The sequence below is a fragment of the Pteropus vampyrus genome, unplaced genomic scaffold, assembly GCF_000151845.1.
Source record: "Pteropus vampyrus isolate Shadow unplaced genomic scaffold, Pvam_2.0 Scaffold582, whole genome shotgun sequence".
Lineage (NCBI taxonomy): Eukaryota > Metazoa > Chordata > Mammalia > Chiroptera > Pteropodidae > Pteropus > Pteropus vampyrus.
The window spans coordinates 1,018,674-1,027,004 of record NW_011889363.1 but is presented as its reverse complement, the minus strand read 5'-3'; the positions used below and the strand labels follow the sequence as shown (position 1 = coordinate 1,027,004).

At 40.0% G+C, this 8,331-nt stretch overlaps 2 pseudogenes; one reads left to right on the top strand and one right to left on the bottom strand.

Annotated features, from left to right (window-relative positions):
* The first annotated feature begins 1,204 nt into the window (after nucleotides 1–1,204).
* LOC105308490 lies at nucleotides 1,205–1,718 on the top strand (annotated as a pseudogene).
* Nucleotides 1,719–4,182: 2,464 nt separating this feature from the next.
* On the bottom strand, nucleotides 4,183–4,301 carry LOC111733590 (annotated as a pseudogene).
* Nucleotides 4,302–8,331: the final 4,030 nt, after the last annotated feature.

Genomic DNA, 8,331 nt, shown 5'->3' with positions numbered 1-8,331 from the left:
TGGAGCGATCCAAGTACTGGAGCAGTCACTTCTGGATCAGGTCAGACCAGGCAGGATGCTACTGCTCAGTTAGTTCAAATCCTAGTTTCTACCCCTTGGCTCCACTCCAAAACAAACTTCAGAAGTCAGCTGAAGATAGAGAGGGCTCTGGGTCTCACTGGGTCAGACTCATACATCCTGCAGTTCTACAGAAACCAAGTGTAAGCGCATATCATATGGAGCCTCTGTTCACTGGGGGGTCTAGGTTAACCCAAGCCCCAACCTCTATGTGCAGCAGAAGTTCAGAACCCTCCCCAGGATTTCTGTGACTCCCCAGAGGCCTGAGGTTCTCAGGGCTCCTACATTTGCTTGTGTAATCAGTGAGCTTCACTTCTCAAGTGTATAAATCAGGCCCTTCTTCAAGGGCCACAGGGAAGTGGTTGACATTGCATGCTACAAACAGCTTTCTGCATTAGAGTAGGCATCACTGATTTTAAAGTGCCCTGTGGCCACCTCACCACCATGGCTGCACTGACCTCACCTTGTTTCTTCCTGCCAGGCTGAGTCCATCTCCACTCCACCTGCTTCTCCCTCCTTCTATTAGCAGAAGAATCTGCTTCCAAACTTAGACAACCAGACAAAAGAGGCTTGCATTTCATACCGGTATTCTTAATCTAGAGTTAAGAGTTCAGAGGGTCCACAAACTCGAACAGAAAAACATTACTTCTTTATTTTCACAAACCTCTAACATTTAGCATTTGCTTTTATTATGAATCTAGGCAACAAACCACAGCAATATTAGCAGTAACTGAGACCATTGCCACCAAGAGAAGGCACAACAGATATTTTCACCTCAGACTACAATTATTGCAGCTAAATCATCACCTTTGTTTATCGCCAGTTTGAAATGATACTAGTTATAAGTCCTGCCTGTTGGTTTTGCTATGAATGTATTAATTAAAAAACACATATATTATTGATTCACATATTTGATCCTTAAAAGTTTGATAACACAATTTCAAAGTAATTGGCTTCCTTTGAGATTCTATGTATTTTATTTTATACATTTAAAAACCTGGTTCTGAGAAGGGGTCCATGAATTGTACTAGACTGCCAATGGAATCCAAGGCAGAAAAAAAATTAAGAAGTCCTATTTTAAAATGGAGAATTTTAGTTTTCTCTTCTGGTCCCAGGCCTATTGGGAGCCGCAGACTTCGGTGCAGACATGGCCAAGTTCAAGAACTACGCCATGCACAACCAGTCCTGAAAATGGCACCGAAATGGCATCAAGAACCCTGATCACAAAAATACGAATCTCTTAAGGTGGTGGACCCCAAGTTCCCAAAGAACAAGTGCTTTGCTAAGAAGTACAACAAGAAGGGGCTGAAGAAGATACAAGCCTACAATGCCAAAGCTATGAGTGCACATGCTGAGGCTATCAAGGCCCTCATAAGCCCAAGGAGATCAAGCCCAAGGTCGAAAAGGGCAGCAGCCATAAGCTCAGTTGCCTTGCCTACATCACTCACTCTAAGCTTGGGAAACATGCTTATGCCCATATTGCCAAGGGTCTCAGGCTCTGCTGGCCAAAGTCTAAGGCCAAGGCTCAAACCAAAGTCCAGGCTGCAGCTGTAGCTGCAGCTCTGACTCTGGCTCAGGCTCAGGCTCAGGCTCTGGCTCTCATAGGTGCCCAGACCCCGGCTCTCATAGGTGCCCAGGCCCCTACAAAGGCTCCAGAGTAGAAGTCTGCTGATGTGAGGATGGAAGGACTGGTGTGACCTTGGGCTGCTGTCTGTGTTGGGCTGGTGTCCTCCTGTGCTGTTTGTACAAATAAACCTGAGTCATGATCTGTCAAAAAATAAAATAAAATAAAGTGGAGAATTTTATGTGAATTTTGCCACAATAATAATAAAAAAAAAAAATCCCAGATTCTGATTTAGTGAGACCCACCCTCCCGAAGGCCATCGTGCTTATAAATAAACATTATTTTCCTGTAATTGAATTTGAAAGTTTCTACTAATTCTTGAAGCCAAATTCTTCCAAAGGAAGCTGAAGCAGTCTCAGTTCACTTGCACAGAGTGACTTTGTGTGTCAAAGGCTGTTCGCAACTCTGGAAAGGCTAGCTAATGGGAGAGGATCTGGCCAGAACCTTGTCTTCTTTGGCCTGATGGAAACTCAATAAAAACCTCTTTGGGGGTGCTATCGACTGAAAGTTAGTGTCTCCCCCAAATTCCTATGTCGAAGCCTAATCTCCAAATGTGATGGTATTTGGAAGTGAGGCCTCTGGGACATGATTAAGTTTAGATTAGTTCATGAGGGTGAGACCCTCATGATGGGATTAGTGCCCTTATAAGGAGGGGAAGAGACCAGAGCCCTATCTCAGACATGAGAAGATATAAAGACAACTATCTGCAAACCAGGGAATGGGCCTTCTCAAGACAAGAATAGGCTGGCACCTTGATTTTAGACTTTCCTGTCCTGAACACTGTGGAAATAAATGTCTGTTGTTTAAGCCAAACAGTGTGTGGTATTTTGTTATAGCCACCCAAATGGACTAAGACAAGTATTTACTTCCTTATTGACCATTATCCAGATACTTTTGTTACTGTGGACAAACTAAGTGGATCACAACCAGACCCTGTGCTCACCTACATTTTACTGACAGCACATTCTCTGCCCTCCCAACTCCACCTTACTCATTTGAAAGCTTGCCTCAGTATTAGATTTTAATTTACCTTTGCTTGCCAACCATTGTGCCCTTGCTCAAAACCTGTAAATCCTTCTGATCAAGAATTAGAAGAGAATAATGATGTGCCAAGGTTGAGCACTAATGCTGTCACTAAATTTTATTGGATTCTGTTGTATTTATACTCATTAAACTCACCCACATTTCCACCTTTATTTTTATAGCAGTTAAAATGCATTCAATTAATATTTAGTCCATGTCTTCAGTTTGCCTTTTTTCTTTTTAAAATTTTTGTTTGTTTCAAGTAAAGTACTGTATGAAATGTTGGAGACAATGACAGCATTAAGATAGAATGTAGCAACCCTTGTCAATGATAGTCTGTGGGCCTGGGAATGGAGAAAGCAGTAGTGCCCCAGTAGGGAATAATATGTTTTCCATTGAGAAAAGGATACTTCTGTGAACAGAAACAATAATCTCTGAAGGCCTTCTCCTAGGGACAGCAGCAGAGAAGAAACCTCAAGAGATTTCAATGCATATCCACAGCGAGGAAACATGATTTGTGGATTCACACATTATAAAAGCTACTTTTGTTGATTTTCTGTAAATGTCATGTGAAATAAATTGCTCTATAGCTTGAAGATTGTTTTGCAAGTAAAAATGTTTAGGATGGCATTTTCCTTTACAGGAATGAATTTATATCGAACTAAAACTCTTGAACAGCTTTTTGCTTTGTTTTTTTTTTTACATGCAACACATGCAGTTTTACAGACCTCTGTAATACATACTGTATATGTTTTGCTGTCCATGATGGAACATGATGGAAGTGACAAAGTTTATGGCCCATAAGCACAAAAATTGCTTACATGTTACAATACAGCCAACACTTCTTCCTACATTTTAGTATATGTGATAATTTTTCTTTGTTTTCTAGCTATAGCCACTATCTCAAAAGCCTGTTTCTTATTGCTGCAATAATCTGTGGTCATTTTCTATAAATCCAAAAATCAGCATGTATCTATTTGGCTTCATTGTATAGTCACAGATAATGAAATTGTGCCACAATCTTTTATGGCTCTACTTCCCATGATCAAGGATTTTGTTTTTATTTCTGATTACCCAAAACAATAAACTCCAAGAAAGGACTTAGTTCTGGCAGTTTATTTGGAGGGTGATCCCAGGAAGCACAGTTGAGAGGATGGAGAAAGTGAGATAAAGAAGAGAGAGAAGACAAGAAAAGGGTGCTTTAATGAATGGACTCCCACTGTGGGCAACTGGAGCTCAGTCCTCCTGGGGAACCTCTGAGCAATCTTGTAGAACATGCCTCAGAATTGTTCCACCTAAGGACAGGAGAACTGGGATATTTACACACTAAACCCCATTACTTTATTTATATTTATTTTTATTTTTTAGGCGAAGCAACCCTTGGTTGACCTCACAGATTGCAAGGACCTTGTCAGCCTACAATCTCTTATTTATTTGTTTGTTTGTTTGTTTGTTTGTTTGTTTTTATTTTGTTTTTACACCTACAGCACCTAGTCTTCCTAGGTGGTCTCCCATCCAAGTACTAACCAGGCCTGACCCTACTTAGCTTCTGAGATCAGATGGGATCGGGCTTGTTCAGGGTAGCATGACCGTAGTAAATCTCATTTCTTATTGGTTGAGGGTAGCTCCTGGGACTCATATCCCCCAGCACTTCTGGGCTCACCTGCAAAGCAGTGAACAAACTCTGGAGGTGCCTAAAAAGGCCCTTGGGCAGAGAAACCAAGGAAGCCCAGCACTCCAGACAGGGACCTGCTGATGTACACAAGAACTCGGAGGCAGTTGCAGGCGACCTCGGAGGTCAGGTTTATGGGAATAAGGGGCAGGATGTGAAGAGTGTCTACTACAATCACCACCATTTATCAAGCATTTACTATGTTTCAGGCACTGTTTTCTTTACATATGTTAACAAATTTAATAAAAGAATGTTTTTGTACCATGTCTTGAAATACCTTTGATGTGGTTACATACACAACCTATTAGCTTCCTTGAAGTCAATTCAGTCTTGCTGCCTTCATCAAGCAACAGAGAAAGCAAGTACTTGAGTCACAATAAACTATTCAAAATAGCCCAAGCCGCTTTTCTAAAACTTAAATTAAGTAACTTCTTTCAAGTAGTGAAGAAAATACAGTAAGTAGTCAGAGAACTTCCTAAACATAAATTTGCAGTTTCTGGTGGTTTCCTAAACTTTCTCTGAAACTTTTCAAATTTCATTCTCTCTCTGCTTTGGTTTTGCTTAGAAGGAAAATATGAGAATCTTTTTTAAAAGCAGGCTCCTCAAGGAGGACATATTCCTGTTTTTCCAAAGACAGTGAAACGTATCTTTGGACAGCATAGTCATTGTTATATAACATTTTATCAGGGACACTCAGTGCTTTCTATCAATAGTTTCCCATCTTGCATTTCAGTAGTGTTGACAGGAAAGCCGATCCAAGTTTTTCTGGAATTTGTGTTTGTCTTTTATCATCATTCATGCCACTCTATAAAGTGACAGCCCCAAAAGAACAGTGGTATTTATCATTTCCTCTGTTGGGTACACTGCAGAAGCTGAAATTGGGTAGATATTTCTAGGTGGCAACAAATCTAAACCGTAGATCAATAGGTAGAGAGTTAGGCATTCCTTATCAACTCTTCTGGGCTTACTTATGCATACACAAAAGCCCTGAACCTCAAAGTCAGTTAGAAATTAGTTTTTATTGATGATATCTGCTTACTATGGTGGACTGAATAAAAAGTTAGAGAGAAATTTGTTTCCAAGTCCCCTTTCTTCAAGACTGTTTGTGAGAGGAATTCTTGTTGGGCAAGAGAGAAGACACTAATGCTCTTTGTTAATGTTTTGTTTCCATCTTTACTACTCTAATTTTTTTTATAGTGGTATGATATAGGCTCAATACATAACTCAATAGTAGTTTTCCTAAAACTATGTGGAAAATTGATAGAGCCCTTGGCCTATATTATTTGGCATCTAACACCTTACGTTTTAACAATGGGATAACAGGCTCACAATTTTAAAATTCAAAAGGGAAATTAAAAAAAATCAGGGAATACTTGTCACTCTTAAATAGTGATCGTATATGGCTGGTAACCGGGAACATGGAGTCAACATTGTGCTTAGCATGGCTGCTTTGAGGCATACTGACCAGGTTGAGGTCGTTCGGCTTGCTTAACCAGTCAGTCTTGACCAAAACACACCAGTTATGAGCAAAGATATCTATGCTACTGGCCACCTGTAGAGTGAAAACACAGATTTTTTTTTATTCATGACTCCCGGAAACTAAGATATGGAATCTTCAGCTCTTGTTTAGGTATTTAAATTCCACAAACAGCAGCAACAGTCTGGTGAGAGTCTGAAGAGCCAAGGCTGCCTTCTTCGATTCCTTAGTTTGAGAACTTTCTCAGCTGAAATTGTCAGATCATGGCATATGGAAAGAAGAATACAGCGAAACCCTCAAAGCAGGACTTCTTGATTCAACCAAGTTAGATCCTTATGAAGCCCCAAGTAAACAGCCCAGAGGCAGAGCAGCATCTTTATGTTTCCCAGGAACAACTGCTATCCCATACACATAGGCAGGCTGCTCTACCCGCTGGGTCAGCAGAGCTCCACGTGGGCAGATTCCTCAGTCCCAGCCTGAGACATTCTTGGGCTTCTGTTTCAACTCCCAGTTTCCTGAGGCTGCTATGTAGGCTTTAATCAGAGCCCACTCTCTGCGGGCAGATTATGTGTACAGTGCAAATCCTCCAAGAAAAGACCATTAGGACAGAGAGGAACTTTCAAAATCCCCCAGAAGGGCACCCTAAGACAGTCATGGTCTGTCTTATCTGCAGATATCAGGTGGTGCAGATGCTGTCAGTGGCCTGAGCACATCCCAGCTGCACTCTCGATTATACAACCAAGCTGCTGACTGCCAGCAATCTGTACCTGAGGGCTTTTTTTTTTAATAAACTATTTTTAGAACTATTTTAGGTTTACAGAAAAAAATGTAGCTATTGAGCTCCATAGTCCACAGAATTCCCATATAGCCCATATCCAGTTTGTCCTATTGCTAACATCTTGCATTAGTGTGGTACATTTGTGTAATTACAATTAATTAACCAGTATTGATATACTATTATTAACAAGTGTCCATACTTTATTAATATTTCCTTGGTTTTTACTTAATGTCCCTTTTCTGTTCCATGATCCCATCCAGGATAGCACATTTCATTTAGTCATCATGACTCCTCAGGCTCCTCTTGACTATGACAATGTCTCAGGCTTCCTTGTTTTTAATGACCTTGATGATTTTAAGGAATATTGGTCAGGTATTTTGTAGAACGTCCTTCAAATGAGGTCTGTCTGATGTTTTCCTCACAATTAGATTGGGGTTATGGAGAGAAAGACCACAGAGGTAAAGTCTTTTTCTCATCACATCATACCCAGAGTATGTACTACCAATATGATAGATATATCACTGTTGATATTGACTTTGATCACCTGGCTGAGCAAGTGTTTGTAAGGTTTTTCCATTCTAAAATTACGCTTTCTCCCTTTTCCATCACTGCACCCTTTGGAAGCAAGTTATTATGTACAGCCCACACTTAGGGTGTGGGGAATTATGTACCACATCTTTGTGGGTGGTATATCTACATAAATTATTTGGAATTCTTCTGCACTGGAGATTTGTCTCTTCTCCATTTATTTATTTACTCAATAACTTATTTATGTCAGTATGGATTCGTGGATATTTATTTAACAATTTTTGCTACTAATCCAATATTACTTTATTTTATTGCTGAAAACTTTCCAGCTTTGGCCATTGGAAACTCTTTCAGTTGGCTCCTGTCTCCTTGACATACTCCCATCATTGGAATGTTTTTTATTCTTAGCATTTCCTTACCTTTTTGGCACTACAAGATACTTCAGACAGGCTCATCTTGTATATTTCCTGCCCTAGTTCTAGAATTGACCATTTGCCCTATACTCTTTTATTGGAGTATTGTATTAGAAACTAAGATCTTGTCACTAGGTATGCTTTTGCTACTGGGGTGTCACTGCTTCTAGCCCCTCTCAATTGACAGACCAAGGAAATATATGTGTATACTAACTTTTATATATACTATGACTATAAATATTTCTGTATGTAACATCTATATTGATATCAAGCTAAACATGAGTTCATACCTATGTCTCCAAAATTAACCCAGTACCACATGGATCATTCTAGACTCCTCCCCTTGCTTACCTATAGATTCCCATTCCAACAGTGAGAAACCTGGCTCCCACCATCTACCATCCATTTACTAAATTGTTCAATTCCAGTATGCACATGTACCAGGATCAGAATTGTTTATCTGAATCCTTGCGGGTATAGTGCTTCTGTGTTGTTCCTTTTTCTTTTTCCCTTTCTTCTTATTATAGAATTCAATCATTTCCTAAATTACTTACGTCAGCACCTCCTCTCTCATCCCCTTCAGTGAGTTGTTTCATACATTTGTAATACAGTTAAATTCTTTTCATCACAGTCTGCATTTTATCCTAGGATCCCTTCCTAGGGACTTTTTTTTTCCAACAGTGAGAAACCAGACTCCCGTTATCCTCAGTATATTTACTCATTTGCTCAAACCTAGAATGCCCAAATAATTTCAGAATT